The sequence below is a fragment of the Scleropages formosus genome, chromosome 16 (genome assembly GCF_900964775.1).
Source record: "Scleropages formosus chromosome 16, fSclFor1.1, whole genome shotgun sequence".
NCBI lineage: Eukaryota > Metazoa > Chordata > Actinopteri > Osteoglossiformes > Osteoglossidae > Scleropages > Scleropages formosus.
The window spans coordinates 4,463,294-4,478,666 of record NC_041821.1 but is presented as its reverse complement, the minus strand read 5'-3'; the positions used below and the strand labels follow the sequence as shown (position 1 = coordinate 4,478,666).

The following is a 15,373-nucleotide window of genomic DNA, read 5'->3' as shown; positions in this document are numbered from 1 at the left end:
CATTGGCCAGTACATGTATTTTGCTGTATGTACACTCACTCTCATTGGTCAGTAGATGTATTCTTCTCTCTCATTGGTCAGATGTGACCTTCTGTTATCAGGTCTTCTCATTGGTCAGGAGATGTGTTCTGCTGTCTCACTGGTGAGATGTGATCTTATGTTACCAGGTCCCCCTCCTTGGTCATCTGAAGAGTTCTTTCGTCTCTGCACTACTCAGTAAATATGTTCTGCTGTGCTCTGGCTCTTTCTTTCGTTGATGTGTTCTGGGGTGTCCAGACTCCCTCTCGTTGGCCAGCTGATGTGTTCTATTCCGCCCATACCTACTCTCATTGGTTAATAACGCAGTCCTGTTGTATAATTCAGGCTTTCTGTCTCATGGGCCTTGGACGTGGAGAAGTGATTAAGAGATTAAGCTTGCAACCAAAGGATTCCGGTCCAGATTTTAGGACGGTGCATCTTTGAGCCAGTTGCTTAACCTTCGTTGTCCATTATTATCCTGCTATTTTGAATTTGGCAGCAGTTTTACTGAAAAAAAAAAAAAAAAAATGCAATGTCTTCAGTTTAACGGCGTTGTATATAATACCAATAACTGCACAGGTGCATAAATGTGTTCTTTTGTGTGGTGGTCTCTCCGTCGCATTCGCTACCATTTTTACTGTTAATTTAATGGGATCCAGTAGATCGGTTTGTCATTTACTGTAACAGACTCGGGACATAGCTCGACAACATGCCACCACGTGACCTGCATTCTTGCAGGTCGTATATTCTTACCGTGTCAGTAACAGAATCGCAAACAATTAACTTGATGCATCATTTGAAATGATACAGCAGCTAAAACCAAACAAAACCCAGATCAGACAGCAGACGGGGCTGCCTTTCAGTGTGTTTAATTTGGGCTGATGCAAGGGTCACCGTGGCGCTCGTGCAGGGAAGCGTGGTTTCTGCTTCCGTGGCTGTTTCGGAATTTGAAAAATGTCGCTTGTAACATTCGGCGCGTGAAGTCACAAATTTACATTTATTCATTTATCTGAAACTCTTCTCCAAAGTGACTTATGATGTCAAGCTACAGTTATTTCCCCATTTATACAAATTGATAATTTTACTGGAGCAAAGTAATTTAAGTACCTTGCTCAGCTGGAGGTGGGATTCGAATCTGCAACCTTTGAGTCCAAAGTCGGTGAATTTGACCACTACGCTTCCAGCTGCTGTAAGTAAATCTGAACATCTTGTTAGATAATCAACATTTCCGTTTATACTGCAGGATATTCTTACTCTTTGAATTTGTGGTCAATACATTGACGAAAAGGTTGAGTGGCAGGCAGAGATTTGAACCAAGGATCATTTGATTGACAGCTTTTACCACAATGTTGCCTTCTGCCCCGAGACATTGTGAGATGCTTACAGGTTTAATGATGTGCAGGAAACATTTTGCTTTAATATAGTTTTACTAAAATTAGCGCGAAGAGTTAGCAGTCTTCTGAAAACGATAAATGGTTAACGTACCCAGCAGGTTGCATTTACCTCGGATGAATGAATCAACTTAATAAAGTAAGGATTCGCAGTATGACTGAGACGGAGACGAGGAGCGGGATACATTGAGCGAAGATGGACGCTGCGGCCATGAATGGGCTTTTCCCTCCATTGCTCTCGCAGAAGTGAGCTGCAAGCATTTTTTTTGCATGCCTGGCAAATGAGGAGCTAATTAAAACAATTTATTTAATGGTGAACATTACAGAACATCGCACATTAGCAGAAACATTTACACTCTGCTGAATCCTGGCCTACGGCTCAGGGATATATCTGTGGCGTCAGCGGTAATCTTATTAAGTGTTTATTCCTTATGTGGAGCGAGATTTGAAGAAAAGGTCATTGACCATTGCCTGCCTTCATATTTCGTGACCTGCCTTGTGAGAATGTATAAATGTACCGGCTCCTCAAGAAACCGATGCGATTGGGAGTGGATGTCCATTCGTAATTTGTATCCTTCGTAATTCCGTCACCAGATTGTTCAGCTACGGCGGTACGAAGAAGTACTTTTGTGTCCTTCGTAATGCCACCCAAAGGCCTGCTGGTGCTTTAATACGGAGAAGCAGGGCTGCGCCTTGAGACTTTAGACCTGTTGCACTTTAATTGTCTATTAACTGTAATTTTTAATTGCCTGCTTCTTTGGGTGAATTGCATTATGGGTTTTTTGGTGCCATGTTTTTTGTGTTTAGCTGCTGTATGTGTGAATTTACCTGCGGGGGTTGATCAACAATTGTCGTACCTCTTAACACTAAGTCAATAAAAAGCTTAATACAGTTATATAGTTATACAGACTTCCCTCGATTTGGTTGCTGATTAGGTTTAGAAGATATTAGATATTGCTTCGCTAAACAACAATAGAGGACATTTTTGTCTTTCAGCTGCATTGAAATTAAAACCAATTTAAAATAATAAAATGCTATCTTTAAAGATTTGTATTTAATACCGGCTGTTGACTGACTCATCCCATAAACACACGTACTATTCATCGTCTTGATATTGATCTCCAAAAGTCAGGTGCACCAGACACGAGCTTTAAAATCTGTGTTAGTGAATTATATTAAGTCGGTCCCACACTCCTGGTTGCACCTTACTGCCACCTCTCCGCTTGGCAGGTAAACACTGGTCATCTTCTTGGTTTCACACAAACTGCACAAAACTGCAAAGAGAAAAATGTCCTTAAAAACTAAACTGTAATACGTGTTTTCAAACAATTAGTGCAAATCAACAGTTTGTACTAAACGGAGGCAGTGTATTTAGTTGTATTTCAATTTTATATCGATATATAAATGGTGTGACTTTGCTGTGAAACTGCAGTTTAGGTATTATCGAGCTATTTTACTCGTTTATGTGTCAATCTATAATTCCTGTAATTTGTGTACTTGTCCTGTAGCAGTACAAGACTGAAAAAAGTAATTGCACTGTAATTAAGACCAAATTACATTTTTTTCCCCCAACTGAAATAACTGGAGAATGTAAAGCTAGAAGTGTGACTCTTTATTTTGTCCTACGAGGGGAAACATTAATTAAACACAAACTCAAGCAATTTGGAACAACATTTTACCATCCATGCTTTGCAAACGAATCAACGCTTTTTTTAATTTTTTTTTTTTAAAGCAAATTGCTTGAAAGACAAGGGGGTGGGGTGGCACACCAGGCTTGGCTAGGTTCTGCTCTCTGGCGGGTCCAGGGTTTGAGTCCCGCTTGGCGTGCCTTGTGACAGACTGGCGTCCCGTCCTGGCTGTGTCCCCTCCCCCTCCGGCCTTACGCCCTTTGTTGGCGGGATAGGCTCCGGCTCCCCGCAACCCTGCTCGGAACAAGCAGCTTCAGCCAGTGTGTGCGCGCGTGCGTGTGTGCTTGAAAGACAGCTTCGAATAAATAAGATAAAACTAAGGTGTATCTGAGCACTCTCCTCCAAAAAATGCACATTTGACAGGGGGCAGCTGGTGGATAGAGTTGCCTCCAGTGGATCCAAAGATCGCAGATTCAAATCCCTCCTCTAGCTTTAGTACCCTTGAACAAGGTACTTTGGTAAATTGCTCCAGTAAAGTCACCCAGCTGTATCAATGGTAAATAAGCGTAAGTATCCTAACACTCTGAGCTGCATTAGAAAAAGCATTAAATAAATAAATGTAAATCAACATTCAATCCTTGAATATTAAGTTATAAATGGGGGTGGGTAAACTGCGGACCTTATTTAGTGTACATATATGTGTGTGTTCTGGTTCTTTCTTCTGATGCCTGGAGCGCTCAACAGGAACCTGTTAAACTGCCGTGTTTCTCTTGGGTTCCTGGTGTCTGGTCTTTGCACGTGGCTGACAGATTGGGTTGGGTTTCCCGCGGTTAGACACCATGCAAGAGAAAACGGGAAAATAACCAGCACCGGAGTCGGTCCCTCGGGGGCCGCTCTGTTGCAGATGGCTGAACCGGGATTCTGGGTACGTTGCCCGGAGAAGGCTGTGCACCGGGCCCTCGGGAGGTCCGGACCGTGCAGGTGATGCTGGCCGGCGTCCGCTCGGCACACCGGGCTCTTGTGAAATCTTCATTAGACATGCTTTCATTTGTCTGTTTTGTTTTTGTTGTGGCCAGGAGCGCTTGGCCGGCCCAACCGGAATGGACCGTGGGTTTGCTGGGCTTTGGGACTTACGCCGGAGAGGTGGCTCCTGCGATGGAGATCTCGGACCGAGGGTTCCAGCCGTCCCTCTCCTAGGAACTCCTGGATCTTCTATCCAGGCTGTTCGGTGGTCGCTTGAGTGCCGTCGCCATCGTCGGAGTGTGTTTGCGCGTTACGTGACTGAACGTGTTCCAGGAAAGAGGAACGAGGCCGGAATAGACCCGTGTGGGCCAGGAACCCACACCAAACACCTCCAGCCGCGGTCACGGCACTCACAGCTGCTGTTGGCCTCTAGCAGAGCTTTCTAGCGAAGCTGTTGGCATATCAACGGTGACAAGTCATTATTGATCCCCTAATTGGCCCTCATATGATTAGCAAATAGCTCAGATTTAATTTTCTATAGCAAGTTGTTATTGAGATGTTTTTAATGAAGGAAAATCTGGATATTACGTTAGGTGACCACATCTCTGTCTTTTGTGTCCTGATTCAGGTTTCAATAATCATAATATTTAGTATATTTATTTGATGATTTCTCCAAAGCAGCTTACAATGTTGTTACCTGCAGTTACCCATGTATACAGTATGGTAATTTTTACCGGAGCAATTTAAGGAGAGTACCTTGCTCAAGGGTACTACAGCTTGACGTGGCATTGGAACCCGTAACCTTTTGGTCCAAAGGCAGCAGCTCCAACCATTACGCTGCCAACTGTCCGTGGCCTGTTTGTTAATGTAGTACTCGTAAAGCGTACCACCTCGCAGCGTGTTCACAAGGAGCGCCGTCCAGCTGCGGGGTTCGCGGCAGCCTCTCGGGTCCAGGGCATCTCCACCTGGCTCCAGATGATGATCAGTGTTGGTTTGCAGCCCTTGTGTTGACCGCAGCTCTTTGAAATTCACACACCTGATTTGCTGTTGCGCATTTGAAAGCCAAATTCCTCTAACCTGTGTTATAAATACCGGTATGACCACAGATGCGTGCATATACGCACACACAGACAGACACACACACCTTCTCTCCTTTAAAGAAGAGGAGATAAAAATTGACAACAGAAATTACCTCTGGTACACAGGGGCAGCAGGTGGTGTAGTGGGTACGACTATCACCTTGCAATCTGAAGGTTTGTGATTTGAATCCCTGCTCCTGGTGTCGTACCCTTGATCAAGGCGCTTATCCCGACTTAACACAGTAAATATTATTTTGCTGTACAGACAGATGAGTAATTAAGTCGATTATCGAGCACTGTAAGTTTCCTTGGACAAAGGTTTCGGGTAAATAATAATACCAGGACATAATTATGTATGTGTACTTTTCATGTGTCTTTCGTACTTTTGTAACGGAGTAAAGTCTGTGGTCTGGTGACAATATACTGATAATATAGTAGGTCTGGCAGGATGTCTTTTCTTCCACGAAGCGGTTTCACTCAGTGGAACTGGTTGTCCGTCTGTGTGTGTGTGTGTGTGTGTGTGTGTATGCTGTATAATATTTGTATGTATGTGTGTATACATGAGTTACACATACAGCGCTGCTTCAAAGTAGGTCATTCTGGTCATTATCCCTGTATAACATAATAAAATTTAAAAAAAAAAAAAAAGAAAATTTTAAAATCTGATATCTTAAAATAAACATAAAATGAATTACTATGATTTTCAGTTACTCGGTTTAATCGGTTCATTTTGGGCTTCGCTTATTTTTATACCTGCACTAGTTGTGTGTTTCTACTACACACATGGTTTCCTTAAAAGCAACATATGGAATTGGTCATTACACACCTATTACGTCACATGAGAGCAACAGATTCTCATCAAATACCCATTTTGTGGTAAAACTAAAGGACACATACTTTTCAGCAGCACTTTAAGTATGGTTGATAATTCACCCCCGTTTGCCTGCACTTGCTCACCCATTCCCCGTATTTGAAGGCTGGCCGTAATGCCATTAGCCGTGTCCCGGTACGCCTCGTCTGAACCGCTCGACCCATTCGGGGTCACGGGGAGCCGGAGCCTAACCCGGCAACACAGGGCGTAAGGCCGGAGGGGGTGGGGACACACCCAGGACGGGACGCCAGTCCGTCGCAAGGCACCCCAAGCGGGACTCGAACCCCAGACCCACCGGAGAGCAGGACCCGGTCCAGTCCACTGCGCCACCACGCCCCCCTACTGTTACGGTACACGTGAAGCTTATTTCCATGTCTTTTGCAATTCGTTGAGTTTTTGTGTCTTGGAAGGACCCTCCTGGTCAGCGGTCCTAATGTGTGAAAATTTCGTTTGCTCCGTCTCCTTTGGTCACTGTGCCGTTACTGTGGACCAGCTCCGGCAGGCTGATGGCACCTCGAACGGTTGCAGTAATTGTTTGTTATTATGCCGTGTGTATGATCATTTAATGGAACCCTGATTTATGTCTGACTCGCCTCCTCAGGAACGGTGATTTAAATGGTAAACAGAAGGAGTCTGTTTCATATTGATTTTGTATTCCTTTTTTATTGTTATATTGTTGCTCTGCTGCTGAGTGAAATTTCATTATACCCACTGGAACCATAATAACCAACCAAAACTCATTTGAGCACCAGTAATAAAGCGATTACCTCAACTGGGAATAAGCCATAAAATAGTTTTTCACGGGTAGGAGACTAATTCATGGAAGACTACAATATGAAAGATGGGGGTTTTGTATGGGCCGTGTTGCGGGGGTGCAGGGCGAGTGTAAAAAGCCGTATTTTGCCACAGTTAATAGCTGGATGACCTTTTTAAAAATGTATTATTGCTTAAATGGAGTACAGTTTACCAAGCCGCCCTATAATGATTTATAGATTTTCTTCTGACATAATAAAAGTCATGGGCACTGATGTAAAATACTGCTGCTTGTTTTTTAAAGGTGATAAAATGTTATTTGTGACTTCATATCAACTTGTATAAGTTCATTGTGACATTTTAAAGTTATATGTAATTTTGGCCATTGGAGCAATTGAGTTTGGAATTAATATTGATTTCTCCAGTATTTAAAATGAATAAATAATAACATAAAGTGAAAAATAAATAACTAAAATACATCAAAATGATTATACACCCCATCCCAATTTACGACAGCTGGGAGAACCCTGTTTGTACTTTATTTCATTTACAAATGACTGACCCCTTAGTTATGATAAAACCGTTCCAGGATAAAAATGAGTAACTGTGATTTTTTTTTTTTTTTTTTTTTTTTTTAAAGAAACTTGATTTTTCTGTCAGCCACATTAAAGCCATTATATTACACTCCTCCTTGACACTTGGAGAAAAGCTGCACACGATGATGAGATTTTTGAAGATACGTATATGAGTGAAGTGGGTGATTGTGTGTGTGTGTGTGTTCAGCATTTTGCCTGTAAATCCAGGTTAGGGTGTGTTGTGAGGATAATATATTTATGGACTCTTTTCGTTGGGATAAAATATGTGCAAAATCTTTTTCGATGCTAACTGACAGTTTTCATTATCGATACCAAGCCACACGCTAAAAGCTTACGTACAGAACCTGATGTGTGGTAGGTCACTCGAAATTTACCTAAAGATGTGTCCGGGATCGAATTTTAGTGCTACGTGGAGTTCTGCGGAAATCTCGCCGCCTTTTGATGACTAGCATGTCTGAGATCGTAAACTTTACTGCGAGAGAAGGAGAAAAGACAGGCCGTGGCGGCCCTTCCCATTAGCTTTCCGCGGGCGCTCTCGGCAGAGTTACGACATGCCAAAGCCGGTGTCCGGGCGTCCCGACGAAAGCACCGCTTTCCGGTCTCGCAACGATGACTCTGAGAATCGCGTTTCCTGTTCTTTCTTTTCCCTCCATTACTTTCCGTGTCAGATCGATAAATTCAGACCCAATATTAAAGCAAAAAAAAAAAAAAAAAGAGCGTGGGGCGGAAGCCGACTCGCACTAATTCTCTGGTGTTTTTAAACTAAGCGGCAGGGTGTGAATTTCTCCTTCATTTGTCTTATGGTACGGCATATTACCTTCTCAATATCGCGGTGAATCACGGTGTGGCTCGAGGGAATCTGCCTGAAATCGGAGGCTAAATGTTGCATGGCTGCGAATCGGCTTTTTCGGCTCGAATTGTTTCTTGTTTCCCGGCCAGGTAGCGGAAAAAGAGGCCGTCTTTTTTATGCGTACTGCTGCAAGGAGAGGGACCCGGTTACCCCATTATGTCCTTTAATACTCCATTACTGTAAGCCACGCTGCAGGACAAGGTGACTGTCGGTCCGGTTAAGAGCCGTAGGCTTCGTCGCGCTCTCTCGGCGGCCAGTGTCGGAGAGCGTCCGTGACCGTTTCCAAAAGTGGCGATGAAGGGGGGGTAATAGATAAAGTCGTTTAAATGATCCAGATTAATGTGATACGCAGCATGATTATATATAGCACGATGCATAATCGTATGAGACGTAACAGATGGTCAATAGAGATATGCGTGATCGACACCGCTGCTATGTAAGGCACAGCCGGTAGCATATAGAGCTCCTGTTCTTTGGATCCAACGGTTGCAGGTTCAAATCCCTCTTCCGGCTGCAGCGTCCTCGAGGAAGGTTCTAACCCTGAAATCACTTTAGGAAAATCATCCGCCTGTATGAACAGGTTACGTAAGTGTTAGTAGCTTAACGTTGTAAGCGTCGGCTGAGAAAATAAAGATAAATGATTATATAGAGACACATACTCGGTGTGTAGAAGGAGAGCTCAAGCTGTTAGTGACAACTAAAGTCCATTAGTAAACATTAATAATCAATTTATATTGACAAAGTAAATGCATACGGTAAATATATGTACAGTTAATATACGTATATAGTATACCGTATATACTATACAGTATTTTCGAAGCATAGTAGCTGCAGTGATCGGTTCCCTTCCTCATAGTATTTGTGGATTTATTCAAACCCAGAACAACAACATGACAGCATAAAACAAGTACTGGGATGCGAGAAAGCTGGGAACCGCCCGGGTTACGGCGAGGAGGTTGAATCGGCGTGCCGATCCCCGGGCCTCCCGTGTCGTCCCGCCATCCGCAAACACGCTCGTGCGGCGGAGAAAACCCACCGCCGCGCTTCCCGAAGCACAACGGGAAGGTTAATTCACTTTTGTCTCGATTGCGCTATCTCCCGATCCCATTTGGGACGATTCGCAATTACTTCCCAAATCAAATTGGAGTGCGTTCTGGCAAAGGCCTAATGAACGCGACCCCCACCGCCGCTTTGTCGGAGGGATTAAAAATGCATCGCGTTTCCTTTCATCTCCATACACGGATTAAAAATGAAAACACGGCTTTTTAATGTCTCCATTAATTGTTGCTCCGAAACTTAACAGATGTTCCTCGGCTGCGATTTGGCCAAGTAGCCCCGCTTTAAAGGAAGCGGGACTTGGGGGATTACGGTCCAGGCTGCTCCGCAGGGATTACATTAGATTTACGTGTAATTCATTTGGCTCGCGCCGCTTCCCGCTGCGACTTTATTCGTTTGTTTTGTGGACACCGACTCCAAATTTAGATTACGGTGGTACCCGTTGATACATGAGGATTATAGAAATTATTTTAAATGTGATTTATTGAAAATGCAAATAAACAAAAATGATTGAACTGTGCGTTTAGTAAGGAGCAAATATGTTTTAGCGAAAAATAGTAAATTATAATGAAACTATTCTATACGGCCTGATCCGAGTATCCGGTTGCCATTAGGTATTAATCCCTCCTTGGTACACCGTAGTTCTTGGCGTAACTGTCAACGCCGTCATCGACTCGGTGCACGGACGAGCACGTTGGAGGACCTCGCTCCCGGTGCTCCTTAACCGTGACAATAACGGCGACCGCATCGGATGCTCCTCGGTTAGTCATTTTTCGTGGCCCTGACTTCTGTCAGATGGATCAAAAAAAAAAAAAAAAAAAAAAAACCATCCGTGACCCCACGAACGTGTGTATGAACAGTAACCGCAATGGTCAGATCGACGGCTGTCCCCAAATCTCAAGGACTTGTCAGTTGAACCCTTCATTTTTAAGTAGCTCGCAACCACTAGGTGCTGGATTGAACCCACCATTCCCCCACCTTTTTTCCCCAGCGTTCAGATGTCATTTTCCTCTTTTCTTTCTGTAGCCCGATTCCATCAGGTCATGATGTGGAAAGGAGTCGCGAACAGGTAGTGCCTCGACCCCTCATGTCGCCCTACTGGCTGTCGATGGTTTACCTGCGTGTCAGATGCTGTGTCACATTATGCCCCCCCCCCCCCCCATCCAGTTCATCATTCATCGTCAGTTTCCGTTTTACCCCTCCCAGGTTTCCCAGTATTCCACAAATTGAAAACTGCATCTGACCCTTGCAAATGTTGTTGGCTCTCTAGCGCCCCCTAGCACCTTCCCTTCTCCAAGCCCCGGCAATGTGTGCACTGATTCTCTGAATAACGGGCGAAATAAACAGTAATATTCACCAGTATTGTTGATTGTTAGTGAGAATCAGATATTCCTGCTCATAATTTGGAGAGGAAAACAATTAAATGGTACAAATAAAAAAAAAAAAAAAAAAGTATTGATTCTCCGCTCTGTTTACTGTGGCTGTAGACTGAATGTTGGAAATGGTGATTATTAGGAAGCAACAGGTCTAATATGGAGGAAATTTAACATAAAAGCATTTTTATGCACTTCTGCGGGTAGATTTGGTCTGAGACAAATGCTATATGTAGGTACAGTGCATGTATCTGTTTCTCTCACACACACACACACACACACACACTTCTTTTCACTTTCATACAGACTTCCATTTAAATACCTGATTCCATTACTAATGAAATATGAAATTGTAAGTTGAAAAAAAATTATCATCTATAAAAGTAATAAGGGTAATCTTGCGATACATTTTTAGTAATTTAAAAATGGTTTATATTTTTTCATTCTCGTTTTAACTACACACACACACACACACACATTTTCAGAACCGCTTGTCCCATACGGGGTCACGGGTGAACCAGAAGCCTACCCGGCAACACAGGGCGTAAGGCCGGAGGGGGAGGGGACACACCTAGGACGGGATGCCAGTCCGCCGCAAGGCACCCCAAACGGGACTCGAACCCCAGACCCACCGGAGAGCAGGACTGCGGCCCAACCCACTGCGCCACCACGCCCCCTCGTTTTAACTATTTCAGCTAAATGAAAATTTAAGTAAATAACCGCGAAATGCTATGAAACTAATCATCTATCATTTTACAGTGTTATCATAGGAATATTTTCAGTTCTAATGCTGTAACCTTGTGATAATTTAACACTTTAATTATATATTTTTTAATTTTGAAAAACCAAAAACATAAGCATTTGAGGATGTCCCCCAAAAAGGTCTGTTTTTAATTTTTTTGGGGGTTTTGTTGTCACATAAGTAAAAAACATGGCGCGCGCGCGCGCGCACACACACACACACACACACACACAGTGCCCTGTGGCCAGCGTCTGAAGTGACTGTTGCTGTTACTTGCAATTTATTTGGAAGTCGAGTGGGGACTCCGAGGTGCGTATCAGTCAGCATTAGAGCTGGTTACTGACATGACCCGTTTATCAGCCAACTACATATGATTTTGAGAGGTTTTTTTGTCATTTTCCTCTGTCAGAAATGATCTATTCCGTCAAGGCTGAGTAATTCCAAACAGCCCGTGCGGCTCAGACGCTGCAGCGTGAGGAGAGAAAAATCAAAATGTAAAAAATAAAGTGAGAAAGCTGATGTGGGATTTTTTTTTTTTTTTTTTTTTTTTGCACTATCGGATGCTCTTTTCATGCTATTCATCGTATAATCGTGTCATTGAAGTTTTTCTGTTAGAGCTAAATATAAATGTAACATGCTATTTTCTCAACCATATTGTATATAACATGCAGACAGCCACTAATACTAGTGTGTGTGTGTGTGTGTGTGTGTGTGTGTGTGTGTATATACATAATATGGTTATTTGTGCAGTACTTTGAGCTGGGGGATTTTACTTAGTTCAAGGCGAATTCCTTGATCAAGGGTGCTACAGCAGGTGCTGGGATTGGAACCCAGGTCTAAGCTAGTCGCTCTACCCACTACTCCACCTGCTGCCCCAGATAGTGTGAAGTTTCGTTTTTCTTTCTGTATTTATGTGGCGGTTAGCGAGATGAAAACACCAAGCAGCACAAAGCAGAAATCATGTATGGATTTTTTTTTACAAATATTAATTTTTCCTTGGGAACACTGCACTGCTGGTTGCGTTCATCCAGCAGCGTGTCATCGCCACCCTGGTGCAGAGTGCGAGTGTTTGCTCGCCGAATACTCACCACATGGCGGCTGGCACGGAGAGTCCGTTGAGGTGACATCTGATTTGCTGGGTGGATTTGGCGAGACAGATTGGGGTTCGGTCCAGTGCGATAGTATTAACACTTTCCTCTTTGAGAGACATTGAGTCTGAACACGAATCCAGCATCTCAGGTGGGTCACAGCCTCGCGATGCTCAGCCAGGGTGTGTGTGTGTTCGTTCAACCGCTGTTCTTAGAACTGCAGTGATTGTTCATAGTAACACCATCAGTAAGAATGGCCATGAAGGAGACAAGTAGTTAAAAATGGGATAATAGAGCAGGAGGTGGTGGACTGGTAAGAGCTGTTGCCTTGCACCACAATGGTTGGGGTTCAAGTTCCACCTCCTGCTGTTGTAAACATCATCAAGGGACTTGATCTGAATTGATACTGTAAAAAATTTCCCATCTGCATAAATGGGTTCATCACTGTGATTAGGGTAATAGTGTAACTTTCTTTGGAAAAAAAATTGTCAGCAAAATGAATACAATACCTACAAAAAGTATTCACGCCCTTGTGTCTTGTGTTTCACAATTAATTCAAAATTAATTTGTACAACTGTTTTCACCTCTCTGTTGACCGGTGTCAATAAAGCCCAATTAAATCCTTTGTCGTTCAATGTTGTGAAACTATAAAATATGAAAACGTACAAGGGGGTGAATACTTTTTTTTTAAAAAAAAGTCAGTGCTGCAACTAAAAGTAGAAGGTTGCCATCCAGCACGCTGATGCAAATCTGTATCATGATGTATGTGCAAAATACATTTTAGGATGTAGTCCACTGCATTTTTTCGGTCCCTCCAAGGTCTCGTTCCGCTATGAAGGTGTTAAAGGGCAAAGAGCAGAATGAGGTCCCTTTTAAAGTCCCCAGGTTTGCACTCACAGCCACAGCAGGAAACGGCCCGGGGGCCCGATTTCACCGAATGCACCCTGGGGAAATGACCCGCATCACCTCCAATTAATCAGCACTTTATTAAATCAATTATAGGCTTCTCACTTTACTTAAATTGCCCTTTTTTTGTTGCCCCCCGGAGGCTCGTCGCCTTACATAATTTTCACTTGAGGAAGGTGTGCCTTGCCGTTGCGCTCGCCCTAGGCGGGGTTTTTACAAGTGCACATTATCGATCCCATTAATTGTTTGTTAGAGGTGTAATTAAAACAAAGGAGCATTATGTTAACAGCCGGATCCCTTTACGGCCCCCATCCCGGCAGCAGAACCAGCAGGAGCGCCAGGGTCAGTTCATCGTTCACATGCGTGTTTTTCCAGCGGCCTCGCCAATGATTCTGGGTAGGCGCAGCCGATGCGATTTCTCTGTCGGTGTGAATAAGACAACTCGTCGGATGAAGCGTTTGCTGATCTTGGTCCCACACAGCTATTCTCTCTCATTATCAACTTATACTTGTCTTCAAAGCAGAAAAATGAAATGCATAGATTTGGATATTATTAGTTAGACTTCATATGTTTCTTCATGTCCCTCAGGAAGCTGAACTTGTTAGTCATGATGGGTAAATAGATTCTGCTGTTGGAGGGAAAAAAAAAAGACGTGTACATTACAACTACAGTACAGGGAGTACTGGAAAGCTGCCTAATGTGATGCTACACTGTAGTGACCATGCAATGAAGGTCATGTAGAAGACGGCCATGGTGTTCTTTTGGGACTCTGTTACACCTTCTAGATCTCAGACCTGCTAGGATGACCGTTAGATGCAGTGCTTCCTAAATGACAAGCCCATTTGCAGTACCCAAGTCCTCCTGTGTAACATCTTTTCTACCTGGAGTCTCAGTCTGGGGACACCGGCGTCCTGATGTGGGGAATCTGAAATGTCAGATTGTCGATTTGGGAAAGCAGGAATTTCGATGTAAAGATCCTGGAATGTTGATGTGGGAAAGCTGCTGTGTTTCTGTCGCTTTGTTAAAGGCTCAAAATGTAGAGGCTGCAGTCTACAAATGAAGAGACCAGAATCCCGATTTGGGAAGCTGGGATCTTCATATGCAGTCTGTTTGGAGACATTGGAAAGTCGGAATTCCGATGTAAGAAATCCGGACTGTTGATGCAGGGAAGCTGGAACGGTGAGGTGCAGAAGCTGAAAGTTGGATGTAAGGAATTTGGAATATCAATTTGGGGAAGCAACAGTGTCGATGTGGGAAAGCCATAATTTCGATGTAAGGAATCTGGAATGTCTGTGGGAAAGCTGGAGCGTTGATGTAAGGAAACAAGAATGTTCATGTAGGAAAGCTGGAATTTCCACGCAAGGAACCCGGAATGTCGATGTGGGGAAGCCACTGTGCTCCTGTGGATATGTTAAGGGCTCAAAGTGTGGAGACTGCGCTCTTGATAGTGAAGAGACCAGAGTCTCGATTTGGGAAGCTGGGGACTTCATATGCACTCTGTTCGGAGACCGCAGTGTTGATGCGGAGCGGTTCAGTGGACCGCCGAAAAACAGCTCCTCCTCATGCAGGGGACGTGGTGTTAAAAATGCTCACTGTCCTGCACACGCAATTAAACACCACCACCGATCCCGTTTAGGGGCCCCCGGAGGCACGTCAGGTACCAATTATCCTCAAGTGTCCTTCGGCTCGTTTGAGGTCAAAAAGAAACTCTCACGGTCCCTTTGCGGCGTTCAGCTTTCCCAAAGTCAGAGGATCTGCAGCTCTGACCTTCCGCGCTCAAGCTTTACTCCGGCTTTCGGGTCCTGTGCGCCCGTCGCCTTCCGAGGCTCGTGTACATTTCAGCGGTATCTCCGACCTCTGGTCCTGCGGGGCTCGGCCTGAGGAAACAAACCCCCTTTTTCAGGGTTACGACTTTGGGTTTGTTCTCTGGCCGCCTAATTTACAGGCGCCCCTTAGAACACCCTCTGCCGATTCTGTCTCGCACTCCCTGACACGCATCGTTCCTTCTCCCCTGCATTCCGCATAGATGTGCAGCGAGTCTTAACTATTGTCTCATCCC

At 44.1% G+C, this 15,373-nt stretch overlaps 1 protein-coding gene across 1 annotated transcript in view; it reads left to right on the top strand.

Annotated features, from left to right (window-relative positions):
• Positions 1 to 15,373, top strand: part of ctnna2 (catenin (cadherin-associated protein), alpha 2) — a 289,592-nt gene that overhangs the window by 91,767 nt on the left and 182,452 nt on the right. The gene's annotated exons all lie outside the window — the stretch shown is intronic.